We start from the raw sequence: 20,307 nt of genomic DNA, 5'->3' as shown, positions 1-20,307 counted from the left end.
AAAATTTCAAATACATTTGTACGACGGCCTGCTGAAAAGTAATGACTCCAAATTTTCTATGAGAAAAGTCTTAAAAACTTCTTAAATAAACCAAACTTTACTAACGTTCTACATCTTTATTCTTCACGTCTACAAACTTATTTCTCAGCGTAGTCACCCTGACGACGAATACGTTTCTCCCACCGAGTAAACAGTTTGTTGATACCGTCACCGTAAATGTTTTACTTTTCTGACAAAGACACAACCTCCCCCTGGTTGCACATCTTTATCACTCTCAAAGTGAAGTAATAGAAGGTGTTTTTTAAGTTCTGAAAAGAGGTCAAAATCTAGTGAGGCCAAGACGGGACACACGCCGGCCGTTGTGACCGAGCGGTTCTAGGCGCTTCAGTCCGGAACCGCGCTACTGCTGCGGTCGCAGGTTCGAATCCTGCCTCGGTCGTGAATGTGTGTGATGTCCTTAGGTTAGTCAGGTTTAAGAAGTTCTAAGTTCTAGGGGACTGATGACCTCAGATGTTAAGTCCCATAGTGCTCAGAGCCATTTGAACCACTTGTATGGGGGGATGATGGCTGACAGTGGAACCCAAGGCGTCAGATTAATGTCGATGTCGCAGCTCTCGTGTGCAGACTGGCACTGTGAAGCTGAAGGAGATGGTGCTCTGTGTGTGGTCGAACACTTAGAAATCGAAACTCGACTGCAGCACGCTGTTTCGCAAGAACCGTTGTAGTTACTGCACACACCGCCATGTTAAACGTTAAACTCGGAGCCATCTAGCGGCAGAGAGTTGCAACTTGAGTCGGCAAAGCGGCAAAGCCGACGGATTAATATGCATAACGTGTAACACCTCAACCGATATTGAAACCAAAACAAACATTTCGGAGACATAACTATGTGGTTTCTCATAGTAATGTGGTTTCTCACAGTAATTCTCAGTTACCTCTCAAACGGCTTGTTTATGCGGACAATTGTTTCAGATGTTTTTGCTTCTATTACGGTGTCGGGTTTCGCTAATAATTGTGACATGCCACGGCGTAAATTCTCCAGCAGACCTTGTCTGAGGCCGTGGAGGCCCACGTCCCTACTGTCGCCATCCACCCCCACCGTCCTACCTTACCCCCACAGGCCGTCCTCCATCTCCGTGAATCCCGCCGTCTCTACCGTGCCTTCCTCCACACGCGTGACCCGGACACACTACGACGCCACCGGCAACTCCAGCGACACATTCGTAATTTGCTCGCGGCTGAGAAACGCCGGGACTGGCGACAGACATGCACCCGTTTAAATGCTACCCTACCTATCAACTCGTCCAAGTTCTGGTCAGCCTTCCGTCGCCTTACCGGAAATAAACCCTCCCCCTACTATCCTCTTCTCCATGATGATCACCCCTTCCCTGACTCCCTTAGTAAGGCCAATCACTTTGCCTCCTACCTCTCCGATGTCTTTTCCATCTCCGACGATCCCCAGTTCGATTACTCCCTCTTCCCGGATGTCCGCGATGGAACTGACACCTCTGTCCCTCCCCTCGCTCCTGGTTTCCAGTACTTGGACAACATTGCACACACGGAACTCAATGCCCCCATCACTACACAGGATCTCATTGATACACTCCGCACAAAACGCAACACCGCTCCTGGTCACGATCGTGTCACCTACCGCCACCTTCGTGAAGCTCCTGTCTCTTTCCTCTCCACCCTGGCCAGGCTCTACAATGTAGTCCTGTCCACTGGCTACTACCCCGACCTGTGGAAAACCTCCCGCATCCTGATGTTCCTTAAAGCTGGCAAACCGCCGTCCGCCGTCTCCTCCTACCGTCCCATCAGCCTTACCTCGGTCTTCAGCAAGGTCCTGGAATCTATCCTCACCCGACGCATCCACCAGCATCTCCGCCAGCACCGCCTCCTTCCCATTACCCAGTGTGGCTTTCGGCCGTCCTTCTCTTCCGACGACCTTCTCCTTCACCTCACACATCTCCTTTCCGAACAGCTGAATTCCCGTCGCTCTGCAATCTTCCTCTCCCTGGACCTCGAACGTGCCTATGACCGCGTATGGCATTCCGGTCTCCTCTTCAAGCTCCAAACCTTCGCCCTTCCCATTAACTACGTCCGTCTGATCGGCTCCTTTCTCTCCCACCGTCCTTCCTACCTCACCATCCATAACACGGATTCCTACACCTTCTTTCCCTCCGCCGGTATGCCCCAAGGCTCCGTCCTCTACCCCCTCCTGTACCTTTTGTATACGGCGGACATGCCGCCGCCGTCACCTCCCGTCCACCTTCTCCAGTTTGCCGATGACACCGCCTTCCTTGCCCTCGCCCCCACCCTGCAGCGCTCCCAACACCTTCTCCAATCCCATCTTGACCGGTTCACCGCTTGGTGCAACCAGTGGTTGCTCAAGGTCAATCCCTCCAAAACCCAGGCGATCATTGTAGGCAAAACCACCCCTTCCTTCCTTGATTTCTATCTCACCATCTATGGCCGTCCTATCGCCCTCACCCCCACCCTTAAATACCTTGGTGTCACCCTCGACCGTCGCCTGGACCCCCCATCTCCGGACAATCCAAGCCGAGGCATGCTCCTGACTCCGTCTCCTCGAGCTCCTTTCCGGCTGTACGTGGGGTCTGGACCCCTCCACCATTCTCCACACCTATAAATCGCTCATCCGCCCTATCCTTTGTTACTCCCATCCGGCCTGGATCTCCGCCCCCCCTACCTTTTATAAATCCCTTCAAATCCTTGAATGCCATGCTCTCCGCCTCGACTATCGCATCCGTCTCCCCTCCCCCATGCGGATCCTGTACGATCTCATTCCGTTCCCCCATCTCCTCCTTTTCCTTGAAAGGATACGGATCCTGTACACCTCTCGCAAACTCGATCCTCCTCACCCGCTTGTGTCGCCCATCCTTTCCCACCCGCACCTGCTGCCGCGCCTGCATTCCCATGTCCCACCCGATCTCTCCACCCTCCTTACCCTCTCCCAAGGTGGCTTCCGCCAGCTCCGCCTCCCTCATGATGCCTTCCTCCCCTCCATCTACCCCTCCTATCAACTTTGATCCTCCCCCCCCACTTTCTGTGTCCTTTCCTTTAGGCACCCTCCCTCCCTTCTCTTTCCTTTTCCCCCATCCTCCTTCCTCCAACCCTCTTCCCCCAGGCTTCTCCTCCCCCTTCCTCCCTTCCCCCCATCTCCCCTGCCCATGGCATCTCTGCTCTCCCCCCTCCCTCTCCCACCCCTCCTCCTCCACTCTTGGCAGGTCCCTGGGCTCGCACACGCTCAGTGAACATTCGCGCGCCGGAGATCATCGCCATCAGTGTTTCGTGTGTGTGCCTTCGTTTTGTGTTTAGTGTTCTATTGCCGTCACGCCACCACTGTTCACGTGTGCCATCGCAGTCATCCGTGTTATGTGTGCCGTGTCAACAAGTGTTAGTGTTTTTTCTCGTCCAGCGTGAACGAACGGCTTCATGTTTATCGTTTTTTTGTATCTACATTTTTTGCCCGCCGTTTTTATTGTATTGTCTGTGCCACCTATATGTCATATTATTGTACCACTCAAGGCTGAAGAGCAGTGTAATATGCTGCCGACAGCCCGCCTTGTATGAGGTGATTAAAATTACAATAAAGAAAAAAAAACGGCGTAATGTAATTGCCATAGTTATCACGGTGAATGAATCACCAGCAGTCATAACTTGTTGTTTGTATACGAGGTCTGTTCAAAAAATTTCGGAACTTTGTCCACAAATTTTTTCTACAATTACCTTTTACTTATTGTACATGGGCTCCTTCGAAATACTCTCTTCCTCAATTGATACACCCCTCCCAACGGCGTTTCCACTTGCGGAAGCAGTCTTGGTACGCGAAGCGCCGTCTGCGAATTTCCTTTTATCTCGTCTATCGTTGCAAATCTTCGTCCTTTCAGTCCACCAGCTTAGCTGGGTGGTAACGTGCTTGCCTCCTATGCAAGCAGGCTCGGATTCAATTCCCGGCGGGGTTGGAGATTTTCTCCGCTCGTGAACTGGGTGTTGTGTTGTCCATATTATCATTTCATCCTCATCACCGGTATGCAAGCCGCCGACTGTGGCGTAGCCTGAAATAAGACTTGCACTCGGCAACGGAGCTTCACCGGATGGGGCCTCCCAGCCAACAATGTCTTACGCTCATTTCATTTCATCCTTTCAACGCGGTTTTCAGCTTTGGAAATAAAGAAAAATACGCAGGGGCCAAATCTTGAGACTACGGAAGATGAAGCAGCACAGTGATTTCGTTTTTTTGTACAACAGTCACACAGCAACAGCGGCGAATGTGCGGGTGCGTTATCGTCATTCAAGAGCCATGAATTGACTCGCCACATTTCAGGCCGTTTCGTTCTCACATTTTCTCGCAGGCGTAGCAGCACGTCCCGATAGTACCATCGATCAACAGTTTGTCCCTGTGGCACGAATTCACGATGACCTAATCCTTCAAAGTCAAAGAAAACTATAAGCATGGCTTTGACATTTGTCCTGACGTGGTGAGCTTTTCTTGGTCTTGGAGGACCTTTTCCGACCCATTGTGAAGACTGAACCTTGGTTTCAACCTCACAACCATACACCCACGTCTGCCATCGTGAGAACTATTCTCTTAAGGAGCATCTTGTCCTCATCAGCGCAATCCATAAGATCTTCACAGACTGCGAGGCGAGGGTCTTTCTCACGAGCCGTGGGACGAACTTAGCGTCAACACGATGGGTTCGAAGATGCTGTGTCGGGATTTCATGACATGATCCAACTGAAATGTGACATTCTTCTGCAATCTCTTGGACAGTCAGTCTTCGATTGGCACGCACAATTTCGTTCACTTTCGTTCACCTGATACGACGGTCATCTTTTAACTTCCGTCCGGCCATTTTTAAACCGTCATAACCATTCGCGACACCGAGTACAGCTTAAGCACCCCTCACCATAGGCTTCCTGCATCGTTTGATGTCTGTCTATACGGTTTTTCTTTGAGTTTCAAGCAAAATTTAACGAGGACGCGTTGCTTCTCCAAATCAGCCATCTCGAAATTCGCAAACTGTGCGACATACCGTTCTACTCACTACCGCACTGAACAATAACTAACAGGCATATAACAATGAAACTTGCGGCAGTTAACACATTAAACACAGGCGTGTGCAGGGGTGCCAACCGCATTTCACTTCATCAAATCACTGGCGCGAAATTACGATTGTCCCGGAATTTTTTGAACAGAAGAGAGAAAAGTTCACTCACTCCGCGTCCTTGAATGTTCTGCTACGTGTCGAGATTTATGGAACACTACGTGTGGATGAATGGAGCACGGGGCCGCTGCAAGGTTTCACGTTAACCGACCGTTAACGACCTTCCCCGGGGTTTTCCAGAGGCGGTCTCGCGCTGTGTTTACAGGCGGGCTTCCCTCCACCAGAGCGGCACTGACAGCTGGCCGGCGCGCCTTGCCCTCCCCCGCCAGCTTCAAGGCCGCCGGGCTCTTCGAGGCGTCGATTTGCACTGCCGAGTGCTGAGCTAGCAGCGCCTGCGCTTCTGGCTCGCCACTTCACGCCTGTCCGCCTCTGCCCCTCAGTACGGTGCGAGCGGCGGAAACAGCCGTGGGCAGCCCACAGTGCTGCTACACACCCCGCTAATGTAAACATCTCTGCAGCGGCAACCAGTAGTCTGACCAGCCGCCAGAACACAGCGTCTCATGCAGACAACACGTACACTCTTGCACTGATTTCGCATGACTGACGAGTATAGATGGTTCAAATGGCTCTGAGCACTATGTGACTTAACGTCTGAGGTCATCAGTCCCTTAGAACTTAGAACTACTTAAACCTACCTAACCTAAGGACATCACACACATCCATGCCCGAGGCAGGATTCGAACCTGCGACTGTAGCGGTCACGCGGTTCCAGACTGTACCGCCTAGAATCGCTCGACCACTCTGGCTGGCCAGTATAGATGCCGCACATGTTTGGTAGCAATTTCCTCTCCCACCCATTTACAGTATATGTTAAGTCTATTTTCCCTTTCATTTTCTGCTGAGTGACATACACTACTGGCCATTAAAATTGTTACACCACGAAGATGACGTGCTACAGACGCGAAATTTAACCGACAGGAAGAAGATGCTGTGAAAAGCAAATATTAGCTTTTCAGAGCATTCACACGAGGTTGGCGCCGGTGGCGACACCTCCAACGTACAGACACGAGGAAAGTTTCCAACCGATTTCTCAAACAGCAGCTGACCAGCGTTGCCTGGTGAAACGTTGTTGTGATGCCTCGTGTAAGGAGGAGAAATGCGTACCATCACGATTCCGACTTTGATAAACGTCGGATTGTAGCCTATCGCGATTGCGGTTTATTGTATCGCGACATTGCTGCTCGGGTTGGTCGAGATCCAATGACTGTTAGCAGAATATGGAATCGGTGGATTCAGGAGGGTAATACGGAACGCCGTTGTGGATCCCAACGGCCTCGTATCGCTAGCAGTCGAGATGACAGGCATCTTATCCGCATGGCTCTAACGGATCGTGCAGCCACGTCTCGATCCCTGAGTCAACAGGTGGGGACGTTTGCAAGACAACAACCATCTGCAAGAACAGTTCGACGACGTTTGCAGCAGCATGGACTATCAGCTCGGAGACAGTGTCTGCGGTTACCCTTGACGTTGTATCACAGACCGGAGCGTCTGCGATGGTGTACTCAACGACGAACCTGGGTGCACGAATGGCAAAACGTCATTTTTTCGGATGAATCCAGGTTCTGTTTACAGCATCATGATGGTCGCATCCGTGTTTGGCAACATCACGGTGAACGCACATTGGAAGCATGTATTCGTCATCGCCATACTGGCGTATCACCCAGAGTGATGGTATGGGGTGCCATTGGTTCCACGTCTCGGTCACCTCTTGTTTGCATTGACTGCACTTTGAACAGTGGACGTTACATTTCTGATGTGTTACGACCCGTGCCTTTACCCCTCATTCGATCCCTGCGAAACCCTACATTTCAGCAGGATAATGCACGACCGCATGTTGTAGGCCTGTACGGGCCTTTCTGGATACAGAAAATGTTTGACTGCTGCCCTGGGGAGCACATTCTCCAGATCTCTCACCAACTGAAAACGTCTGGTCAATGGTGGCCGAGCAACTGGCTCGTCACAATACGCCAGTCAATACTCATGATGAACTGTGGTATCGTGTTGAAGCTGCATGGGCAGCTGTACCTGTACACGCCATCCAAGCTCTGGCGTATGAAGGCCGTCATTACTGCCAGAGGTGGTTGTTCTGGGTACTGATTTCTCAGGATCTATGCAATCCAATTGCGAGATAATGTACTCAGATGTCAGTTCTAGTATAATTGACTTGTCCAGTGAATACCCGTTTATCATCTACATTTCTTCTCGGTGTAGTAATTTCAATGGCCAGTAGTGTAGATGTTTTATCAGCTTGAATGCAGTCATATTAATGCGACCACCTGTCGAAAGCCTGAACAGCCACCTTCTGAAGTGCGGAACGCTGCGATACGTGCAGGAAAGAGTCAGTGAGGTTCTGGAAGGTACAGACAGGGATGTGGAGACATGCCGACCCCACTGTCGCGGCCACCTGCACTGGGTTTCTCTGTTGAGGAAGCTTGATGCGAGCAGCCCGATCGAGGTGGTCAAACAACTTCTCGACTGGGTTTAAACCTGGGGAGTTTGGTGGCCAGGGAGATACAGTAAACTCGTTGTGGTGCTCTTCGAACCACGCCCCTTGCCCTGTGAGGTGTGTGATATGTTGCGTTGTCCTGCTGGTAGATGCCATCCTGACGAGGAAAAACAAACTGCACGTAGCTGTGAACATGGTCCCCAAGGATAGATACATACTTGTGTTGGTCCACTGTACCTTCCAGAATGACGAGATCACCCAGGGAATGACATGGAAACATTTCCCAGACCATACCGCTCACTTTGGTTACAGTTCTTTTTTTTTTCTTTCTGACGTTTCACCCCGTACACTCCTAGGGCCATCCGTCCGATTAAGAATAAAACGTGATTCGTCTGAAAAGGCCACCTGTCTCCACTCAGTGCACGTCCACTTGCGATATTGGCGGGCAGATTCCAGCCTTCGTCCGCGAAGACCAGCAGATGCCAGCTGCGAAAGTCCATACCGGTAAAGTTCACTGAATGGTCGTTGAGGACACACTGTTGGTAGCTTCCTGGTGCACCTGAGCCATCAGTTGCTCGACAGTTGCGTGTCTATTCACCAGCACACATCTCCACAGTCGTTTTCACCCCTGTAATCTATGGCCTGTGGTGTATCAGAGTTGCCTCAGCGCACATTTTGGATAGCGCCGTTTCGCCATGCATGGTATACTTTAACGACAGCGGCACGCGAACAGTTTGTAAACTTAGCCATTTCGGAAATATTTTACCCTTAACCCGAAAGCCAATGATTATGATGTTTTGGACGCCAGATAAATCACTCCGCTTGCGCATTACGACAAACGACTGCACTGTTTTCTGGATCCCCCCCTCCGGGGTTGAGCTTTATACACCCTACACTCTTAGCGCTGCCGCCTATAAGTGGCTACTGCACGTTGACGTCGAAAACAAGCGGTGACTATGAAACTTCCTGGCAGATTAAAACTGTGTGCCCGACCGAGACTCGAACTCGGGACCTTTGCCTTTCGCGGGCACGTGCTCTACCATCTGAGCTACCGAAGCACGACTCACGCCCGGTCCTCACAGCTTTACTTCTGCCAGTATCTCGTCTCCTACCTTCCAAACTTTACAGAAGCTCTCCTGCGAACCTTGCAGGACTAGCACTCCTGAAAGAAAGGATATTGTGGAGACATGGCTTAGCCACAGCCTGGGGGATGTTTCCAGAATGAGATTTTCCGAGGTCCCGAGTTCGAGTCTCGGTCGGGCACACAGTTTTAATCTGCCAGGAAGTTTCATATCAGCGCACACTCCGCTGCAGAGTGAAAATCTAATTCTGGAAGCGGTGATTACATAATGTGATTGGACTGTGCATATATGTGCAGGATACGAAGTAGATGCAATTTCTTGGTGGGTGTTACAATAGTGTGACTGATTCATCCTGTGACCTTCTTACTTAATTCGCGTAATATAACCCGTCCGTACAAGCCCGCTTAGGCACAGCAGACCTCCACAGATTTTTGACCAAATAACGTAAACAAGCATCACATCTGGCATCTGAAATAGTCCCAGGCCTTCTGGGTAAAAAGCACTCCGTCTTCAGGCCACAAGTGGGCCATCGGGACCATCCGACCGCCGTGTCATCCTCATTTGAGGATGCGGATAGGAGGGCCGTGTGGTCAGCACACCGCTCTCCCTGTCGTTACGATGATTTTCTTTGACCGGAGCCGCTACTATTCGGTCGAGTAGCTCCTCAATTGGCATCACGAGGCTGAGTGCACCCCGAAAAATGCCGACAGCGCATGGCGGCCTGGATGGTCACCCGTCCAAGTGCCGGCCACACCCGACAGTGCTTAACTTCGGTGATCTCACGGGAACACTGCGGCAACGCCGTTGTCCCCTTCTGGGTATGGTGGCATACAAATTCTGAGTGGCGTCCAGTAACCAATTATACAATTCTCTGACAAATATACTTTCTTCAGAGACACAGGAGAAGCGTATATGACCCCAACTTAGCGTAAAGGTCCTTCAAATCCATTAATTTGTGAGGCCAGGAAAAAGCGACATTTCATCCTGATGTTCATCAAACATTTTCCTCAATGGAGGCATTATCACTCACCTCAGAAGATGTAGTCACCTACCATATAGGCCCAGCGAGGCGCTTCAGTCTGGAACCGCGTGACTGTTACGGTCGCAGGTTCGAATCCTGCCTCCGGCATGGATGTGTGTGATGTCCTTAGGTTAGTTAGGTTTAAGTAGTTCTAAGTTCTGGGGGACTGATGACCTCAGTCATAGTACTCAGAGCCATTTCAACCATTTTCAACCTACCATATAGCAGTCTGTCGTTCCCCACAGGGTGCAATATCTTGAAAAGACTGAAAAGAGGTCGCCAAGTCAAAAGTAAAAGCCCACATGGAAATTATGACATCTCCGACAATGTACTGAAAGCTTGTTCCCAGCAGATAAGTAGGATTCGCAGCCACATATGTAATAGCTCACTGAAAGGGGGACTTTTCCTCATAGACTGAAATATGCTGTTGTTAAACCACTGCATAATAAGGGAGATGGGTCTGATGCCAACAACTACTGCCCAGTCCCACTTCTGACACCTTTGTCCGCAATCCTTGAAAAAGTAATCTATACAAGAGTAGCACCAGATATTTTTAAGGGTAAAGTACTAACGAAATGCCAGTCTGGTTTACACAAAAGCTTTTCAACGGAACATGCTTTATACGCTTTCACTAATCATACATTAAATGCAATGATTAACTGAACATCACCAATTGGGATTTTCAGTGATCTCTCAAAGGCTTTTGATTGGGTAAATCAAGAAATTCTTCTAGATAAGCTTAAGTATTGTGGCATGAGTGGGGCACTGCACAAACGGTTTAATTCATATTTAACTGCAAGAGTACAGAAAGTTGAAATAAACAGTTCACATAATGCGCCAAAGTAATCAGATTCCTCAAACTGGGGAAGCATCAAGAATGGGATCCCACGAGGTTCAATACTGGGTCCCTTATTGTTCTTAATACATATTAATGACTTCCGCACTCCATATTCACGAAGATGCGAAGCCAGTTCTATTTGCTGATGATACAACTATAGCAATCACACCAAACAAACAAGAATTACCTGAGAAAATTGTAAATAATGTCTTTCAGAAAATTATTAAGTGGTTCTTTGCAAATGGACTAACGTTCAAGTTTGAAAAAAACACAGTATATACGGTTCCGTGCAGTACATGGCACACCATTAATAAATGTAGAGTTTGAACAAAAGTGCGTAGCTAAGAAAGAATATTCAATTCTTTTGGGTGTGTACATTGACGAGAGATTGAACTGGAAGAAACACACTGATGATTTGCTGAAACGTTTGAGTTCAGCTACTTATGTTATTAGGGTTACTGAAAATTTGGTGATAAACATGTAAGTAAATTAGTTTACTATGCCTATTTTCATTAACTGCTTCCACATGGCATAATATTTTGGGGTAATTCATATTTAAAGAAACAAGTATTCATAGTACAAAAACATGTGATCACAGTAATAAGTGAAGCCCAGCCAAGATCACCTCGCAGACACTTATTTAAGGAATTAGGGATATTCACAGTAGCTTCGCTATATATATGTTTAATAACCCCCCTTCAAATGGTTCAAATGGCTCTGAGCACTATGGGACTTAACTTCCGCGGTCATTAGTCCCCTAGAACTTAGAACTACTTAAATCTAACTTTCACACACATCCATGCCCGAGGCAGGATTCTAACCTACGACCGTAGCGGTCGCGCGGTTCCAGATTGTAGCGCCTAGAACCGCTCGGCCACCGCGCCCCTCCCCCCCTATTTCCCCCAATTCAAAATCAATAGCAATGGGTATAGCTTCAACACTAGGACGAGGACTGATCTTCACTACTTTGGGTTAATTCTAACTTTGAAGCGGGTGAACTATGCTGCCACATTAATCTTTGGTCACTTACAAAACAGTTATTGGAAGACGGCGAGATGGGAGTCTTGCGCATGCGCTGCGTGCCGCCACACGACAACTGCCTGTCGCGGCGCGTGCGCTGCAGTAAACTATTTCCCCCGCTGCAGCTGTCCCCACACGTACTTCCGTAAACCGCCTGCGAGAACGCACTATGACGCTACACGGCCAAGATGGACGTCTGAGGACGAAGCGTACCAAATACGAATTTCCGTTATCGCTCCTCTGAGTAAACCCGATTAAATGTTGCAGCTGCAAGCTCATCACGTGGTTCTTTCACATCTTTTTTTGTGATACCGAGATGCTGTCTACACAGCGTTTACACGACGTGAGTGCGTAAAACAAAGGTTGCATCAAAATCACAGCAAACCCCTGTTATCGAATAGGTCTCTCTTCCAATCATATGGAGTCCAGAGTTGACTCTACAGTCCGATGCGACAGGTACACAGTTTTCCATAGTGACGACAGGTGGTCCCGGGTGGAGCAGCTCCTGTCCTATCCTATCCTATCCTTCCATTTAGTTTCAGCATTTTCTTTTCTTTTCTAAGCTTCCTCTTTTCAACCGGTCTTTGTCGGCTCTTTTTTAAAAAACAGTGCCCCGCGATGGATTAGTGAACTACAAGATGAACGGTGGAGAGCTGACGTGTTTCATTCGTTAAAATTAATGTGACACATCTTCATGTTAGCCTTAAATCACATCATATGGCCTCTCACACATCGTTTCCCCACTGTCAACTCAGAGTAAAACACTTGTCCGGAAATGCGATTGCTGGACATGCGGAGCACATATCCTGGCAAACGCAAATGGCGTCTTAAAATCGTCGCGTCCAGAACCACGCGGCTGCTACGGTCGCAGGTTCGAATCCTGCCTCGAGCGTGGATGTGTGTGACGTCCTTAGGTTAGTAAAGTTGAAGTAGTTCTCAGGGGACTGATGACCTCACATGTTAAGTCCCATGGTGCTTAGAGCCATTTGAACCATTTGAAAATTGTCGCTTCTACACTGATGTATGCGCCCCTTCAACGATGCTGACTTTCGTGCGTCTCTGTTGCCACGTTATATGAAGAATCCTCCTCAGTGAACGCTGGCGATGTTGTTACAACTTTTTAAGGTGCCGTCTTTTAACACGTCCAAGCTTCGGATCCATAAAGCAGGGTGGGAATTGCAGGCAATTTGTATACGTGGATCTGTCGCAGCATTGACATCGCGGTTGTCAAATAGTCGAGATGTTAGTATGGCAAACGATACACCAGCACGTTTAATTCTTTACTGCATTTCCGACTGTATATTTGCACTTGATGAGAGGATACTGCAAGGTACGGAAAGGTGTTAACTTTTTGAACACTCAGTCCGTCGACGGTGACACTGATATTTCTTTATCATTTCCAATGCGCTGCTTGGTGAAGGACCTGTGTTTTACTGCTATTCAGTATGAGATCTTTTTTATGCTGTGGAGAAGGCATTCGGGATTAACACCAGTTGTTGTTTGGACTGAGATAAAACGGCATTATCATCAGCATACCGTATCTCAACTAATGCTGCAGAAAATGTTAAAGAGTCCTCGCTTTTGGACGGCTCGGAATAAACAGTTTTCCATCCATCCTGTAAGTTAACTGTATTCCTGGAGGAAGATCGTGTTTGAGTAGCTGTACGACAGCAGCAACATACAATGAAAATAAATTGGGTCCGATCACACATCCTTGCTCACCGCCAGTACGAACCGGCTTTCATCAGAAAACACAACATACCTCCACTAGCCCTCGCTTGAAACCACTGAAGTAGCAGATGGCGGTGGTTTGGGGTCAGTGGGATGCACGCTACAGCGCATCTGACTCGGAGCTGTCCTTGGAGTAACTGGTTTGTAACAGTTCGTTGCTCAAGTCGGCGTTCTAACTCATCGGAAAGGTGTTTCATTGGGTTCAGATCGGGACTCTGCATCAGGCCAGTCCATTTGAAGGGTGTTGTTGTCCACAGGCTACTGCCTCACAGAAGCCGCCTTATAGCGGAGTGAGTAGTAGTGCTGGTATAGACAGTCATCGTCTCCGATCTGTTCCTCCACTGTATACACTATAAAAGACTGGAAAATACGTTCGTATCCCTCCTTATTTAGCGTTTTCTTACATGCAATGAAGGGACCACACTTTCACCACGAAAACCACTCCCATGACAACTTCTCCGTACTTGACTGTCGGCGCTACACACCACAGCAGGTAACATTCCCCAGGCATTCGCCAAACCCAAACCCTTCCATCGTCTTGCCACAGGGTCAAACCAGCCATCCACCAACCAGTAACGTATCTTTCTTACACAAGTGATTTTGAGTATTTTCGACCGTGACTGTCTCAAGAAATATGTAAAGGTTTTTTTAAATTACCGATACCAGTCATAAACTTTGTCGACTATTGTATTACTTATTTATTTAGCGACGTGCTTCGAGGGAATACCTCATCTTCAGGATAAATGGGATTACAGAAACAATAAGGTCATACTGATGTTACATAGTCTTTTCGTAAATGCTGTGGTTAGCCTGTGAAAGAAGAGAAAACTGAGTAAGAGGCGATGCCACTTTGGAAGCTGGAGTGACGTTTGCATGAAAATGTTTTGTAACAGTCATTCACTTTGTCTTCTGGCGTGGCAGTCTCGTTATGGTGCGCTGAGGTGTTTGCATTTCCGTGGCTCTCCTGGCTTTCTTGGTCACTGTTCACAAATTTTCACTAACGTAACAGTGACTTGGAAAGACGACCACAAAAACAAATCTGTAGAGCAGATCGTGTTTCCAAGTCACTGTTACGTTAGTGAAAATTTGTGAACAGTGACCAAGAAAGCCAGGAGAGCCACGGAAGTGGAAACACCTCAGCGCACCATAACGAGACTGCTACGCTAGAAGAACAAAGTGGGTGACCGTTACAAAACATTTTCATGCAAACGTCAGTCCAGCTTCCAAAGTGGCATCGCCTCTTACTAAGTTTCCTCTTCTTCCAGAGGATAACCACAGCATTTACGAAAAGACTATGTAACATCAGTATGACCTTATTGTAAAATAGTTTTTGTAATGCCACATAGCCTGAAGATGAGGTATTCCCTCGAAACACGTCGCTAAATAAATAATACAATAGTCAACAAAGTTTGTGACTGGTAGCGGTAATTTTTTTAAAAAAACCTTTACATATCTTTTACACAATCTGAAGCATCACTTAATACTGACTGCAGAAATGTGTGAGTTATACCATTGTACCCCATTATCACTAATTCCCGACGCACAGTCATTGTGCTAGCTGGAATGCTGGCAGCAGTCCGGAACTCACAAGTTTAATGCGACTTTCTGCAATCACCATCCGGAGTGTTCTTCGGTCCCTGTCCGTCAGTATATGACGTGTGCCTCGTCTTGTTTGAGCTGCGGTTGTTCCTTGGCGTTTCAATTTCACAATCCCATCATCAACCGTCGACTTCACCACTTTTAGATGGGTTGAAATTCTCCGTGATGGAATGGTTACTCAGGTGATATCCAAGGACTAACTAATCCATGTCCCAAGTCACTGAGCTCTCCTATCCAACCAATTTTGCTGTTATTGCTTCTCCGCTGACAATACAATACAGCCAAATCCCTTTATACTGACGGGTTCGCCTCTTGCGGCCGCTAATCGTCCATTCTGCATTACAGAGGGGTGTTAGTATACTTCTAACCAGACACTGTATATTTATGTCTGTGTTATAGTATTAGCAGCATGAAAACATGGAAAATCTAAACCAGGATGGCCAGGCACGGATTTGACACTCGCGTCCTCTCTAATATACCGAGTGATCAAAGAGTCAGTATAAATTTAAAAACTTAATAAACCACGGAAAAATGTAGATAGAGAGGTAAAAATTGACACACATGCTTGGAATTACATGGGGTTCTATTAGAACCACCCCATATTGCTAGAGGCGTGAAAGATCTCTTGCGCTCGTCGTTTGGTGATGATCGTGTGCTCAGCCGCCACTTTCGTCATGCTTGGCCTCCCAGGTCCCCAGACCTCAGTCCGTGCGATTATTGTCTTTGGGGTTACCTGAAGTCGCAAGTATATCGTGAACGACCGACATCTCTAGGGATGCTGAAAAACAACATCCGACGCCAATGCCTCACCATAACTCCAGACATGCTTTACAGTGCTGTTCGCAACATTATTCCTCGACTACAGCTATTGTAAAGGAATGATGGTGGACATATTGAGCATTTCCTGTAAAGAACATCATCATTGTTTTGTCTTGCTTTGTTATGCTAATTATTGCTATTCCGATCAGATGAAGCGCCATCTGTCGGACATTTTTTGAACTTTTGTATTTTTTTTTTGGTTCTAATAAAACCCCATGTCATTACAAGCATGTGTGTCAATTTGTACCTCTCTATCTACATTATTCTGTGATTTATTCAGTTTTCAAATTTCTAATGACTTTTTGATCACCCAGTACTTCCAGTATCGTGAGTATTGCGTAACTTTGTATGTGACACTGTTAAGTACTTGTAACGGTGCAAAGTGATTTGATGATTGATTCATTTATTTATTTATTGTAGGAAAAAAAAACATTGACATTGGAGAGAAAAATTGTATTAAAAGAAAAACACTTCTATCAGTTAACTGTATTTGTAAATACCCACACAGTAGGCTAAGCCCATTTACTAATGCCTCTACGAGCAGCTCTGCACTATCAGATGCTGCTGGGCCAATAACTTGAGGGCCATTAGCTGTTCCACCGCCCTATCAGAGGAATGCCAGACGAGGCAAGGAGTCGTTAGAGAACGGGAAACAGGCGGTCCCGCACACGCGCCGTATCTGTATCTGGCGAGACGGATAAACGCCAGAGATACGGGCAGCAGATTCACTCGCTTTTGTGATCACTGAAAATTGCAGTTGTTTCCCGTGTTTCTAAGACCCACGGCGCAGAAATATAATGCCAAGAAGTACAAGGTAGCAGAGCTCAGGCTTCGTGCATGTTTAGTCAAATGTTCCACCTCTGTCACTACTACAAGGTGTATTCAATAAGTAATGGAACAATTATTTTCGTCAGAGCAGGTGGCTTTATTCAGAATTCCAGTACGTCATATTATCCCCACTCTTTTCGCTACAAAACACTATTTTCCAACATAATCTCCGTTCAATGCTACGGCTTTACGTCTCCTTATTGGGAGGGCCTGTAATCCCGCATGGTAACACTACTGGTCGAGGCTGGAGCCAACTTCTTGCTGCATCAAGAACCTCCCCATCGTCCAGGTACTCCTCCATGTGACCTGCATCCTTCAGTGGACCTTACAGATGGAAGCCGGAAGGTGGATGACAAAGAACAGTCCAATGAAGTTTCGTGAGCTTGTCTCGTGTGTGCAGACTTGTGTGAGGGAGAAGTAAAAGTTCGTTTGCACTTCTGTGGCGACGAACATGCTAAATCGCTTCTTCAGTATCCTGAGGGTAGCACAATACACTTCAGAATTGCTCATTGCACCATGAGAGAACACATCAAACAGAATAACCCCTTGAGAGTCCCAGAAGACCGAAGAAGGACTTTACATCTACATCTACATTTATACTCCGCAAGTCGACCAACGGTGTGTGGCGGAGGGCACTTTACGTGCCACTGTCATTACCTCCCTTTCTTGTTCCAGTCACGAATGGTTCGCGGGAAGAACGACTGCCGGAAAGCCTCCGTGCGCGCTCGAATCTCTGTAATTTTACATTTGTGATCTCCTCGGGGAAGCAATATATTCGATACCTCATCCAGAAACGCACCCTCTCGAAACCTGGACAGCAAGCTACATCGCGATGCAAGCGCCTCTCTTGCAGAGTCTGCCACTTGAGTTTGCTCCGTAACACTATCACGCTTGCCAAATAACCCTGTGACGAAACGCGCTCCTCTTCTTTGGATCTTCTCTATCTCCTCTGTCAACCCGACCTGGTACGGATCCCACACTGATGAGCAATACTCAAGTATAGGTCGAACGAGTGTTTTGTAAGCCACCTCCTTTGTTGATGGACTACGTTTTCTAAGGACTCTCCCAATGAATCTCAACCTGGCACCCGCCTTACCAACAATTAAGTTTTTAGGTCATTCCACTTCAAATCGTTACGTATGCATACTCCCAGATATTTTACAGAAGTGACTGCTACAAGTGTTTGTTCCGCTATCATATAACCATACAATAAAGGATCCTTCTTTCTATGTATTCGCAATACATTACATTTGTCTATGTTAAGGGTCAGTTGCCACTCTCTCACCAATTGCATATCCGCTGCAGATCTTTCTGCGTTTCGCTGCAATTTTCTAATGTTGCAACTTCTCTGTATACTACAGCATCATTTGCGAAAAGCCGCAGGGAATTTCCAACACTATCTACTTGGTCATTTATTGTGAAAAGCAATGGTCCCATAACACTCCCCTGTGGCACGCCAGAGTTTACTTTGTCTGTAGACGTCTCTCCATTGAGAACAACATGCTGTGTTCTGTTTGCTGAAAACTCTTCAATCCAGCCACACAGCTGGTCTGATATTCCGTAGGCTCTTACTTCGTTTGTCAGCAGACAGTGCGGAACTGTATCGAACGCCTTCCGTAAGTCAAGGAAAACGGCATCTGCCTCGGAGCCCGTATCTAATATTTTCTGGGTCTCATGAACAAATAAAGCGAGCTGGGTCTCACACGATCCCTGTTTCCGGAATCCATCTTGATTCTGGTTGAGAGTGCGGCTTTGAACTTTATTTCGGAGGAGAAGCGTTTTGTTTCCTGTTCGAAGTGACGAACCCGTGTTTCATCATCTGTGACGGAGTTCGAAAAGAGATTGTGACGATAAGCCTCGTAACGTGCATGCAATTCCGCGCAGACGGTCCTTCGCTGCTCTTTGTGGTCTCCTGTTAAACGGCGACGAACCCAGCGTACACACACCTTTGAGTAACCCAGTTGGTGGACGAGTGTGTCAGCACTAGCAACGAAGATGTCCAGCTGTGCAGCGAGGTGTTTGACTGCGAACAGCCTAAATATCACCTCGAATGACAGTGTCGGCAAGTTCCAACATTGCAAGAGTCAAAGCTATGTGCTACGGTCGCAGGTTCGAATCCTGCCTCGGGCATGGATGTCTGTGATGTCCTTGGGTTAGTTAGGTTTAAGTAGTTCTAAGTTGTAGGGGACTGATGACCTTAGAAGTTAAGTCCCATAGTGCTCAGAGCCATTTGAACCATTTTGAATCAAAGCTACAGGGTGTAGTAGATAAGTAATGAGAGACTGGCCGCCGCGCGGCGGCCCAGTCGCTCGGAGGGCGGTCTCCACCTGTACGTCACGTGGTGGGGGATCTGAGCTAACAATAGAACCGGTTCGCAGTCGCGTCGGAGCTCTGGTGCAGTGAGGGTCGAGCTTCGCGTATTACGTTGTTTGTGTGCCCGTGACACTTGTGAAAACGCTGAAGATGGATCGCTCGATATAACAGCGGTATGCAATCAAATTTTGCTTTCGCTTGGGCAAAACTGATTCGGAAACTTTTGCTATGATTACGGAGGCCTACAAAGAAGACTCCCTATCAAGAGCTCAAGTGTTCCGGTGGTTTAATGAATTTAAAAACGGGAGGGAATCCGTTGAATACATGGAACGATCTGGACGCCGTTCAACGAGTCGTGTGGATGAAACGGTGGCCAAAGTGAAAGAACTCCTGGACTCCGACCGTCGTTTAAGTCTCAAAATGATCGCCTATGAGGTCTCCGTGAATAAATTTACGGTTCACCAAATTGTTACGCAAGATTTGATGATGAGGAAAGTTTGCGCAAAACTGGTTCCCCGAGTGCTCACCGCCGAACAAAAGCAACAACGAGTGGACGTTTGCCGTGAGATGTTGAATGATTTGGAAAATAATCCACACTTTTTAGACAATGTAGTAACAGGCGACGAATCGTGGACATTCCAGTACGACCCGGAGACGAAAGCCCAGAGCTCGGAGTGGCACACACCGGCATCCCCGCGGCCGAAGAAAGCAAGAATGTCAAAGTCCCGCATCGAGACAATGCTGATTGTGTTTTTCGACAAGCGGGGGTTAATTCACAATGAGTTTGTCCCTCAGGGGAAGACTGTCAATGCCCAATTCTACAAAGAAGTCCTTCAGCGATTGCACAGAGCCGTCAAACGGAAGCGACAGGACCTTGCTCAACGCTGGCGGCTCCACCACGACAACGCTCCGGCGCACACAGCGTTCCTCGTGACCTCCTACTTGACCCGAATTGAAGTTTTGCCACATCCACCATACAGCCCTGACTTGAGTCCTCCTGATTTCTTCCTATTTCCGAAGGTCAAAAGATGCCTGAAGGGTCATCGTTTCGATGATATTCCGAACATCCAACGTGCTGTCACGAAGGCATTAACTGGGATAACTCAAACGGACTACAGTGGGGCCTATGAAGCTTGGAAAACGCGCTGGCAACGTTGTGTCGACGCCCAAGGCGAGTACTTTGAAGAATATTAACGTTTTGTACAAATTGGATCAATAAATTTGTATTTCTAGACTGAGTCTCATTACTTATCTACCACACCCTGTATGTGCGGCCGGCCGGCTCGCGGAAGATCGGACACGTTTGCACGACCTTGTTGCGATGATGACAGAAGCCTCGCGCAACGACTCACCGTGCTTTTGTTCGCAGGTAGGTCCCCGAAGACATTCCGCAAGCGAAGCGACTACGGATATCAGCAATGCTC

The 20,307-nt window shown here is 47.8% G+C and overlaps 1 protein-coding gene across 2 annotated transcripts in view; it reads right to left on the bottom strand.

Annotated features, from left to right (window-relative positions):
- Positions 1-20,307, bottom strand: part of LOC126095032 (torso-like protein) — a 525,311-nt gene that overhangs the window by 21,181 nt on the left and 483,823 nt on the right. The gene's annotated exons all lie outside the window — the stretch shown is intronic.

The sequence above is a fragment of the Schistocerca cancellata genome, chromosome 8 (genome assembly GCF_023864275.1).
Source record: "Schistocerca cancellata isolate TAMUIC-IGC-003103 chromosome 8, iqSchCanc2.1, whole genome shotgun sequence".
NCBI classification, from domain to species: domain Eukaryota; kingdom Metazoa; phylum Arthropoda; class Insecta; order Orthoptera; family Acrididae; genus Schistocerca; species Schistocerca cancellata.
The sequence above is the reverse complement of the archived record's forward strand: the minus strand, read 5'-3'. Positions and strand labels throughout refer to the sequence as shown.